Source organism: Lipotes vexillifer, unplaced genomic scaffold (assembly GCF_000442215.2).
Source record: "Lipotes vexillifer unplaced genomic scaffold, Lipotes_vexillifer_v1.1 scaffold1359, whole genome shotgun sequence".
Taxonomy (NCBI): Eukaryota; Metazoa; Chordata; class Mammalia; order Artiodactyla; family Lipotidae; genus Lipotes; species Lipotes vexillifer.
Genome location: NW_006771596.1, coordinates 2,574,906 through 2,587,643, shown reverse-complemented (window position 1 = coordinate 2,587,643; position 12,738 = coordinate 2,574,906).

Below are 12,738 nucleotides of genomic sequence, written 5' to 3'. Positions count from 1 at the left end.
CCAGTATTTATTCCTGATTCCTTTGTTCCCCCAAAGAGTCCTCCTCATCAGCCTCCTGTTTCCTAGGCTTCTGGTAATTTCTGCTGCTTGCTGTACCCACTATCTTTGCCCCTGATACTTATGGGTACTATATGTCTTAAAGGCTTTCATTAGATGACACCTGGAAAACCACTCCAGCCCAAGAGTGGGGGGAGCTATGGGGGGTAAACTAATGCACCACAATATGCTGTAACTGAGACTTAGATGCCTCTTTCTTCTTTAAGCTCTCCCTTAGTAGTTGTAAGGTTTTCTTTAGATCTCAGAGTTCTGTAAGAGTTGATTCTGTCAGCTTTTTGGCAACTTCATTGCTGCTTCAGGGGAGGGATTGATTCTTGGAGCTTCCTACTCCACTATTTATATGATGTCATTTCCTCTTCACTTTCAAGGACTAGTGTATTACTGGAAAATCTGATTCTTTAATAAATCTAATTCATGAAATAACAGTTAATGTGAGTTCCCAGACCCAATTTATACACATTTTATACTTTTCTATCAAGTGAAGCAGAATATGTAAAGCTATAATTTATGCATTAATTGAAATTTTGAGCAGGTCAGAACCTTAGAATCCATCTTGCTGATATCAGATTATTTTCAAGATGCGGAAACTGAGAGCTGACAGGAAAGTAAATCATCTCTTGATACTTTGTGTGGATGCTGGTACTAACAGTCATTTCCCTTCTCTTGTGGCATAATGTTCTCTGCCAACCACACAAGTAGTATATAACACAGACCATGAGAAAAATATGTGGCAGCCTTTGTCTTTTCTGAATACATGGGGGAAAACTAGGGACAATAATGATGAGAAGATAGAGGAAAAATCATTTATGTACCTCAGAAGCCATGAGATCAAACAAAACCTGTAATGAAAATAGCCTAAATGAAGACAACAATAGAAGCTTTTAAAAGAATTATTAAGTTGTTCATCTTGGTTTTCCAAAATGGCATAATGTCACAGTTGGTAGAAATCTCTTTTGTTTTACTCTTTGAAGAATGGATGTATGGCTTTTATATTGTCTGTGGTGGCAACAAATCATTACCTTAAAATAATGATTTGGAATTAATAAATTTATTTATTTACTAAGTAATGGCTACAGCATCATAAAAAGAAAGCTATTATGTAAAAGACAAAAGAAGTCCCCCCATGCTGCTTAAATGTGGTATAATTAATAATTATTAACATGTCATTCAAAAGAAGAACATACTTGTAAACAGCTGTTACAACCTATAGAGCTACCTCCATTTGGAGTTCCTAATTATCTTCTAACAACCATTAAAAAAGGAGGTGGAGATGTTTATGTAGATTTAGTGACAAAAATACGTAGACTTGTAAAGAGTGATTCTGATAAAGTAACAAAGATAGTATCTGGAACTGATGATAGAAACTAAGCCTATGTAATATTTATATTTCTAAGTTTGGTTGGCTTATTCATTTATGTTTGCATTCATTTATTAGATGTTTAGTAAGCACTGTACTGGGAATTTCAAATTCAAGAATAATTTCAATGTCATTTTTGTCCAAGGCAGCCCATAGAATAAACAATTGCAATCAATAAACATGTCTTCAAACCAAAGGTGATGTGCTAAATTGCCTGTTGTTGACTGGGCCTCATTACCCTCTCCTTCTGCCTTCCAAAACAAAGCTGCCCAATATTTCCTTCGACCTGTGGCTCTGCACTTGAGAGCACCAATGAAGGGCGCTCCCCTAAGGTGTGAACAGAGAGGTCATTATTCTCCAGGGGCCAACTTGCAGGGGCAGGTGTCCTCCCAGCACATTCTCAAGGTCCATGTGCTTTGCTATTGTAGCCCAAGGAAGGTGGTGGGAGTTCCCTATGTGTGGGAATCCTACAGGTTCCCAGTGAGCTCCTGAGAACCAATCACTTTCACTTTCACTTTGACCTTCACTCTCCCAGCTCTCCACTTGAACCCAATCTCTGTTCTGAATAAACAGGGATGATGCATTACTGTTTATAAACCACCCCTTATTTAAAGAGATTGTTAATTTAATAAAATGGCTAACTGTGCTTGGGAGATCCAGAGAAGGAATGACAAATGTGACATTTGATCTAGACTTTGAAGAGTTTCTAGAAAGAGAAGAGAAGTGGATAATGGTTCCAGGTGGTAGAGACTGTGTGAAATTCATGGCCTCTCAAAAGAGCAAGGGGTTTTGAGTGACTGAAGAAAAGTGTGCAAGGGCATCCTGGAGAAAAAAGCTGCAAAGCTGAGCTTGCACAAGATCATAAAGTATCTCAAGTGCTAAGACAGGCAGTTGAGGTCTTTCCTTGGGAACACATGATCAGAAATGCATTTTGAAGACTTTGCAATTGTTCATGTTAAGATGTGTTGGTTACAAGAATTAGCAAAATTAGAATATATTATGCCCAGTTAAATTTGAATTTGTTAAAAAATAATTTTTTATTAAAAGTATATCCCATTCAACATTGATGACACTAGAAATTGTTTGTTGTTTACCTAAAATTCAAATATAACTGGGCGTCCTGCCAACCTTTTACATAATTAGGGCCTTTATGTGGCCTGGATTCCCCAAAACCAGGGATAACAGATTCTTCAATTGTTTGCTGTAGTTATACATCATGTTGATCAGTCGTCTTTTGGCTTTGAAATTGTTTCTCCGTGGACCTCAAGTCAAGAAAAAAAAAAGATGGATTTGTTGTTTGCCTTAGTTTGTTTCGGTTGCTAACAAATTACTATAGATTGAGTGGTTTATAAACAATAAACATTTACTTCCCACAGTTCTGGAAGCTGGAGTTCCAAGATCAAGGTGCCAGCACATTTCCTGTCTCATGACAGCCCTCTTTCAGATTTATAGATGACCATCTTCTTGCTGCATCCTCACATGGGGGAAGGGTCAGGGGATCTCTCTGTGGTCTCTTTTATTAGGGCATTAATCCCATTCATGAGGGCTCCACCCTCATGATCTAACCACCTCCCCATCTCCTAATACTATTATATTGGGGGTTAGGCTTCAACATATGAATGTTAGGGGGACACAAACATTAGGTTAAAACCTAAGTTCAAGGCAATAGACTGTGATGTAGAAGTCAACCTTTGAACCTGTCTTCTCCCATCATCCTTCCTTCTCCTAATAATCAGCAATTACTTACAATCTGGGTTACCTGGCCCATAGATTACTTATTAAATAATCACCAGGTAAAGAAATAGTTGTAGTTAATTTATTAAAAAATACAAACGCATACACCCAGGAGCTCTATGATTTTAGGTAACTTTCTTAATGGCTCTAAATACCAATCTTATAATATATACACTAGGCCAGTACTTGTGGTCATTATTTGTTGTTTTATATGAACAATACCTATTCCCCATCCTTTCGGTAACACCAGCAAGATTTTGCTTTAGAGGAACCACCAATTAATCCCCTATGCTAAAATTTACAGTTTGATTAAGACTGTCTTTTTCCCAGCTCCAAGGTGAGCCTTCATTGGCTGAAGTAAGTCACTTTATCTTATGCTTTTGGCCATGAGGAGGGTTCTGGTTTGGGCATAGTGCCCAGTTAGGATCAACGAGGTGTGAATAGAGGTTCAGTGCATTTCCAGAAAAGAAGAGGCTCCTCAACCCACCTTCCATGTGAAGTTGGGAAGCTGTAGTCCCAGTGGCTATTGGCAGCCACTTTATAACCATGAGGGCAGAGCCTGCCTAATGTTGCAGCCAACGCAGGGAAAAGGGAGCAGAGACATTGAGGGGGAGAAGAACTTGTGTTCCACTCATTTTCTCTGAGTGCTAGGTCAAGGCTTAGGTGAAGCCCCCTAGACCATTTTGTTCTCTGACCTAATGGTTTTCCAGTTTTACTTGGGTGACTTAGAGTCCAGTTTTTGTCTCTTGAAGTAGAAGTATCCAATCTCCCAGATACGTGGGAGTAATCATATCTGCCTTGCTTTTCTTTAATTGTTCGAAACAAATAAGATGTTACTCCCTTAAAGAGTAATTCTTTTTCTTAGTATAAATATTTTAAAATATAAATTTATTTTTGAAATACAGCACATTTGATATGGTTTCCAAAGATATTCACTTAAACTTTAAATGTGTCATTTCTCCTCTTTATGAAAAGTTTAAATTGGATATATGGATACATTAAAGGGCATTCTAAATCTTAAAATAATATAGGAATGGATAATACTCTTCATTTATTTTGCAAATTGTTAATAACTATGCTATATGCAAGGTCCTGTGCTAGGTGTTCCAGCTATAGGGTTGAACAGGGCAGATAAACTTTGAAACGCTACCTAAAATATATCACATTAAAAGGGCAAAGGATAGAGTACAATGGTAGATTGGACAAAAACATCAGCAGAAAATGGATTTTTATAAATCTGAATGAGATGCAGATGGTCAGGCCATTCAGGAAACTACAGGTCATGACTGGGACTTTTCCTTAAGGCACATCTGGACATGTGTTAGCAGAACACTGCTGCTTCATGAAGGCACCCACCCTCGGGGCAGAGATAGAGCTATGCCAGCCAAAGACAGATGGGCATGACTGCATTCTAGGACAGTAACATTGCCCAGCAGAATCCACCTGGTTAATTGCATGAGTCAAAACTGACTCATCAGGCTTCGCTGGTGGCGCAGTGGTTGAGAGTCTGCCTGCCAATGCAGGGGACACGGGTTCATGCCCCGGTCCGGGAAGATCCCACATGCCGCGGAGCGGCTGGGCCTGTGAGCCATGGCCGCTGAGCCTACGCGTCCGGAGCCTGTGCTCTGCAACGGGAGAGGCCACAACAGTGAGAGGCCCCGCATACCGCAAAACAACAACAACAGCAAAACAACAAAAAAACTGACTCATCCATGACTGGCTCTGGTTACAAGAAATTAACCTGTTTTGAGTTAATCAAACAGTACCCCAATCTGGCCCACGGGTTAGGGCATTTTTCCATTGCTTTAACTCCCGTTCACATTTCTTACTTTCTCTTTCCTGAGGCCCCAAATGGTTAGAACATAATTTTAATTAAATCAAAAGTCTGTGTTTGTGTTATTGCAAATATTGCTGGGTCAGGTAATGTACCGTGACTTCCTCTTCCTTTTTTTTTTTTTTTTTAATAAATTTATTTATTTATTTATCTTTGGCTGCATTGGTCTTTGTTGCTGCGTGCGGGCTTTCTCTACTCTTCGTTGCGGTGCGCGGCTTCTCGTTGCGGTGGCTTCTCTCATTGCGGAGCACGGGCTCTAGGCACGCAGGCTTCAGTAGCTGTGGTGCACCGGCTTAGTTGCTCCGTGGCATGTGGGATCTTCCCGGACCAGGGATTGAACCCATGTCCCCTGCATTGGCAGGCAGATTTTCAACCACTGCACCACCAGGGAAGTCCCTGTTTTTATTTCTTTAATGTGGCCTGAGAAATTACAAGGAACACAGCCCCCAAACTTGAGGAACTGTGGATAGCTTCCATGGTTGTTTTTGAATTAAATTATTTTTATTAAATAATTAAATTAAATTAAATTAATTATTTTTGAATTAAAAAGAAATACAGCACAAAGTCTGCCATGGTTTTTGTTTGCTTCTTACAACAAGTGGGGGGAAAAATCAACCACACAGAATTATTTGATCCTCTCCTAGCTTGGCACGCATCACTTACAAATGTCTGTACCCCTGTCCTTCCAACCCGGCCTGCCAACTTTTTTTAAACGAGAAGAAGGAAAATAAAGTAAAGAAGATTGTCCCATTCTGCTTTAATATTTAAATTACGGCCACAAAGACAAACCTTACCAACTGCATGCTCTTCCTTCCTGCAATGCTCAGAATGCTGGAATAGTCAAGCCCTGGGATGTTCTACCCAGACCCAAGCCAAACACTCAGAAACACCATTTTGACAAGGGCTTTGCTGGAAAGCCTTGATATGAACAAGCCTGTTGGAACACTTTACTAAGGTCAAATGATTGACAGCAGTGATTGTGAAGCTGACCATGTTTCAGAACATTCATCTTCCCCAGGGATATTTTTGAACATGTAGTACATGGTTAGTGGGATGACTGAGTTCATGTTGAGCTTGAATGTTTCAGTAAATACATGAAGTTATGTGGCTGTGTCTCTAACACTTGAGATAAATGAGTGAAGTGACCCCCACTGTCCCGACTTTGCCCGCAATCAACAAGACACACACTCTGAGAAAGTATCTGTGATGGTTCTGGTCAATAGGCAAAAGGTAATTGAGATGCTAAGATGCCAGAAGGCATGCAATGATTAGGTACAAGGCATGCAATGATTAGGTACAGAGGAAACATGCATGAAAACTGTTAAAACCAAACCTCAGGAAAGCCAGATTTAGTTGTTGGGAGACTCCTCCCCAGGGCAGGGGTTGCCCATGTTTCTGCTCATCTTGTAAGTACCCACAGCTTTTTCTGGGGACTGCCTTTCCAAGAAGGTACATCGAGGGAACAGCCTAGGAAGATAGAGACTGTTTTGCCTGAAGCAAAGGGAAGGTTTGTCTACTGATCAGTGTGTCAAATAAAATGTCTCCCCAAGGGCAGAGGGCAGCTGGTTTCTAGTCTATTATAAAAGGCTGGGATTCCCTCAGCTTGGGGCTTTTCAGCTATGATGCAAACAGGCCATGTGTGCAGCACGCACCTGGATTGTTTGCCTTTACCCCATGGGAGTTTTGGGGGGAGTAAGGAGAATAGCTGCACCCCCGAATCACAGGGAAAATAAATAGTCCATATCCAGTCATAGCATCATGAAGACTACAGGCTATTAGAATGTTTATTCCAGGAACATCCAGGCTTAGTCAGTGTGTGACTAGGGAAGATCTTGCCGTGCTACATCTCTAGGCATCTATGAGGTAGACATCATGGAGACTGGGTTTTCCAGGTCCCAGAAAATTCCATTACCAGTCATTGCTGTTGAACCAAACTCCTCATCTTTTTCCTGATGAGCAGGCAGGCCTAGAATTGATCTGGTCCCTGGTATTCGTCAGCTGGGTGCAAAGGCCATGGCTAATAGGATAACCTTGGCAGCATGATACCTTCAGAGAGCACTGGACCAGAGTCTGTGACAGCCGTTAGCCCTCTGCCACTCACTTGGATAAAATTTGTAGGTTTAGATCTTGGGGGAATCTATTCTCCTCACTTGGTTTCTGTTTCCATCTGAAAATCTTTCTGAGATCTGTGGTTTTCAAAACCACCTTGAGTTGCAGAATTATTTATTCAAGCAAAATTGAATGTGAGGTATGACCCCAGAGAGCTGAGGAACAGACGTGGCCTGGCAGGTGGGGTCCTGACTCTTCCTTTCCTGCCTCTGCTTGGTCCTGACTTCTCCTTGTGATGTGCGCCTGGAGAAGGTGTCAGAGCATCACAATGCAAGGGCACTCAGGGCATTGCTCGAAAGGACTAGATATCCTCAGAGGGTCCTTCAGGCTCTGATAGTGTCTGCTTTGCAGATACATGAATCCCATGAGAAAATGAGAGTGCACAGTTTGTCTAGGGGATCCATGTGGTTTTTAAGAAAGAAGACTGACATCCATCAGGCTGAAAAGCCATGAGTCATTCATGGGAATCAAGTTCTAATTTGGATTTAGGCTACTAATATTTGTCATATTTTAAGTTGTACTATTTAAGGGTTTTCTCCCTGCCCTTTCATGCATCCCTGAATTTCTCTCCTTGGAACATAGGGTTCTTCCCCTAACTAGACAAGAGGCTTAATTCTCTGGGGGAAGGAAATTGTCAGACAGACACAGCCAACGTTGGGTGTTTATACTCAAGGGTCTCAACCTCTGTAAGATTTTGAAGGATGTAAGACAGAGTTTATCTTTCTCTTTCTTCGAATGAATGAAAATCTCACAAGCTAAGGTAGGGAGGACAACTGAGGCTTGGGTAGGAACTGCTCACTCACGGCAGAGTGTAGCCTGGCTCTGTCTGGCAGGAATGGTTCCTGTCTGTCCCCAAGGCTGTGCTTTGTGCTCACCTTATAAGGATGAACCATGGTCAGTGGCCAAAGGTAATTAAATGGCCCAGGAATGAAGTGTTTTTGCTCTGGGCACGTGGAAAGGTAAAGGTGGAGCTCCATACCCCACCCCACCACTATGGGAGTGACAGAACCCGGCAGAGCCCCATGTGGCTGCAGTAGTCACAGGGGCGCCCACACCTGCACTCCCCTGGCCCTCATGTCACATGGTGCATTTTCAGGATTGAGGCTCAGTCTTCAACAAGCCGCCCACCATCACACAGGCTGGAAAGGTTCTTGTCCTTCCCACCTCCTTCTGCTCCTGTCAGTGCTCTTGCTTCAGTTCTTGCATAGTTGGTTATTTTTTGAGCCAACAGTGTCTCACTCACAAGTGATGGGGATGTAACCAGGGAGGAAGCTCCAGGGGATCACTGAGACATGGATAGTCTGCCAGCATGCCGCTCGATGCCTTTGTGTGCACGTCTCTCTTTCAAAATCATACGGTAAGGCTCAATCTTGCCTCTTTGGGAGACTTTCACCTCTAGGGAGAATAAAAGTCATATAGGTTGTTCATAGCTTCTAAACTGCACCTCTCTCTGTGCCAGGCTCTGGACTGACGGGGAAGGAGGAAAGTGATGCACCCCTGGCTGAAGAACCTCGCAGACCGGAAGAAGGTGGTGGAACACAGCCATCCTGCTACACTCTAAATAGTTTTCTTTTAAAAATCAATATTTCTCTTTTTACTCTTTGTGTATGGCACATAAGAGAATAGAGGAGTTGAATGTCTCTAGTTCCTAAACATGAGGGGGAAGGCATTTGGGCGTGAGGGTCAGGGAGCTCTCCCAGTTTGCTTTTCTCTTTTTTTACATTGCAATGAAATATAGGACTAACATAAAAGAAAGTATGTGACCTATGTGCATAGTTCAAAGACCAACAACATCCCTTCATCACTGACGACGTCTTTGAAACTCTCCTGGTTGCTTCTGCCCTCAAGAGTTAGCTACCCTCTTGGATTTTGTGTTAATTCTCTTCATTCTTTCAAACATATCTCCAGCTCATTGTATACTTTTGTAAACAATAGATTAGTTTTGTCTGGGTTTTTTTTTTCCGTTATATAAATCGTGTCGTCCTGTATGTCTTCTTTGTGCCGACATCTACTCTTCATTATTAATTGCTTTAGATTCAATTATGGTGACACTACATTAACTTTTCAATGATAGATTATCCAGTTACATGTGTGTGCATCAGTGTCTTCTCCTTCCCGCTGCAGATGGACGTTGGGGTGCTTCCCGTTTTGCTAATATGGGCCATGTACCTGGACATGCACTTATGACACTTCCTCTAGGAGGCATGCCTGGAGGTGCACATGCTGGCCATGAGATAGGCACACCCTCCACCCTAAGCCTCATTTTAAGTGCTGCTAGTTACTGGTGTGGATGCATCCTGTGTGCCAGCCGAGACCTCAGCCAGAGAGCTCACCGTCCCATTCCCGAGACTGCGAGTGCTGGGTAGCATCCTGTCATGCGACTCCTCCCTGATCTCAGCCTTCTTCCTGCATACCTCCCATTCCCTTTCCATTCCCTTTCCCTTCTCTCAGTCCCTTTGGCTCCATTTCAGACTTGCCCTCTCTGAATGGCATCTCTGGGTCGGTTCCTCAGGTGAGTGACTTTGGATCTGGTACGTCTTCAGGACTCTGTCTTGCCGTGGGTTCCACATTCTATAGAAAAAAGAGATAAGGAGTTCTCCCACCGTTGTTGTGACTCAGACCCTGCAAACCTGCAGCCTAAGAAAGGTACCATTTATTGGTGAATCCACTTGCCTTCGTCAATAGTTTTAACATACAGTAATTTTTCCAGAAATCCTCAGTTATCAGAATCTATGGTTTGATGCTGAGGAAGGAATCTGCTAGGGCTCTTTTAGGTGAAGGGGCAGAATAGAAATAAATATCTCCACAACAAGTTAGACTTAAGCTGTCTTTGGAATCATTGAGTAAATCAAAGGCAGACTCAGAGGAAACCACATGTGACCCATGGAGAAACAAGCTCCACTTACCTCTCCCCTCCGGGACTGTTGGGGTTTTCCAAAGGCAAGAACTGACCACTTGTGAAATGTCTTAATGTTGAAGTTCAAGGATGGGTGGAATGCCAGTCCAAGGTGGCATGGCTCTGGGGGTGAAGAAAATTGATATATAAAGAATGGGAAGCCTTTCAATGGCAATTGCTCCTCTTTTTTCTTATGTTGTGGGTTTTGTAATCATTATGTTCTGTAGCACAGTATGTGCTTAGGCTGATCTTGGGCTGCAGGAGACTCACACAAGCCTCCACACAGCATGTAGAGTGCAGCACAGGAACCACAGGAAAGGCCCCCGAAGGGATAGGATGTGTCACGAGGCCTTTTACAAAAGGCCATAGAAGTTGATTGGGGATGAAGGACTGCCTGTGAGTGGGTGGAGAGGTGGGAGCCAGTAGAATTTTCCAATAAAGATTAAACCCACTCAAGCTCCATTTAGCCCTGATACAAATAGGCTAATGATTTACCCCAGCCATCCTTCTGAGACTCTTGGAAATGGCATGTGGTTTTGGTCCTACTCATTCTTTTGATTTTTTCAATGGCAAAAAAATTAAATTAACACTGAGAAGTGGTAGCCTAGTTCTCATATCCTTTTATGCACCAGGATCAGATCCCTATCTCTCCAACCAGCCTCGGCCATGGGGGGCACTGGGGATTGTCTTACTCACGGTCATGAAGCATGGTTTGGTCCTAAAGTCAATGCAAGGGGAGAGATCAACCCAGTTAAGGGGTTTCGAAGTTTGACGTGCTATAGAATAAGTTGGCCTGCGATCACTGCCATGCTGGTGGGCTCCTGAAGACACAACTCTTCCCTCTTCGGACACCAGTGTCCAGAAGCTTCCAGAAGGCACTAATTAACCACATTTTTAAATAATGAAATTGACACCTGATAGAACAATCTGGCTTCAGGGCCCCACTTGGAAGCACTGGGCAGTGCTGGAGCAATTTAAGGGAGATTTATAACTTATTCCGCTTTAGATCTTTCCTAATCTTCACAGAAGATGTCAAAAAGCCATTCATTAATTCTTTCTACTAAGTTAGTGGAGGCTCTGCCTCACAAAGACTATCAGCAAAGCAGAAACAAAAGGTATGGTTGAAAAGTATGTAAAATTTTCACTTGTTTTCTCAACTCAGTCGAGAAATTGGTTGGAATTGCCCATCTAATGGGTTTTCTGGCACACATTTCAGATTCTTTGTTTCAGGAAGACCAAATCAGGAGATGGTTTGCTTTGCTTTCTCTGTAATTACTACTAGAATTGACATATTTCCTGGATCAAACATCAGACCATGTTGTCTTAAAAGTATGTGTTACAGTGAGAATACAGCCCAATAACTGAATGGAATAGAAAAAGAGCAGAGCTTTGAGGAAAGAACACTGAAGGGGAGACCACGCTTCTGAGAGTCTAACCCTCTCCTTGCCTGAACCGGTGTCAGCATGCCCCTCCCTGCTGTCAGCCCAAGTCTCAGACTCTGTCAAATGAGGATGATATACCAGGTGATTTCCAGGGTTCCCCCTGAAGGTGACATTCTGCCATTCTAAAAGAAAGATTATTTTATTTTAAATTTTTATCCCAACACTATTTGCCTTGAAAAGACCCAATTACTATTAATGAAGGTTTATAAGTTAAAGAAGAAAGCCTAACTTTGTTTGAGTTCAGTTTTCATTAATTTAGAGCCAGCACATACCATGTACTATCAAGAAGCATGTTAATAATCAAGGAAGAGTAATAAAATTTCCAATTTAAGTTAGTATTTCACTTAAACAAACATCCAGTGAGCACTGACTATGTACCAGGAGCCACATATTCTAGAAAATATAAACAAGCATTAAACACAGCTCTTTGAAGAAATACATATCTTTACTCATATCCACTTGTCACATACCAACTATGATATAAGCTAAGGAATTTTTTTTTTTTACATCTTTATTGGAGTATAATTGCTTTACAGTGGTGTTAGTTTTTGCTTTATAACAAAGTGAATCAGCTATACATATACATATACCCCCATATCTCTTCCCTCTTGCGCCTCCCTCCCACCCTCCCTATCCCCCCCCTCCAGGTGGACACAAAGCACCGAGCTGATCTCCCTGTGCTATGCGGCTGCTTCCCAGTAGCTATCTGTTTTACATTTGGTCGTGTATATATGTCCATGCCACTCTCTCACTTCGTCCCAGCTTACCCTCCCCCCTCCCCATGTCCTCAAGTCCATCTTCTACGTCTGCATCTTTATTCCTGTCCTGCCCCTAGGTTCTGCAGAATTATTATTATTATTTTTAGATTCCATATATATGTGTTAGTATACAGTATTTGTTTTTCTCTTTCTGACTTACTTCACTCTGTATGACAGACTTTAGCTCCATACACATCACTACAAATAACTCAATTTCATTTCTTTTTATGGCTGAGTAATAGTCCATTGTATATATGTGTCACATCTTCTTTATCTATTCCTCTGTCAATGGACACTTAGGTTGCTTCCATGTCCTGGCTATTGTAAATAGAGCTGCAATGGACATTGTGGTACATGACTCTTTTTGAATTATGGTTTTCTCAGGGTATATGCCCAGTAGTGGGATTGCTGGGTTGTATGGGATTTTTACTTTTAGTTTTTTAGGGAACCTCCATACTGTTCTCCATAGTGGCTGTATCAATTTACATTCCCAACAACAGTGCAAGAGGGTTCCCTTTTTTCCACACCCTCTCCAGCATTTATTGTTTGTA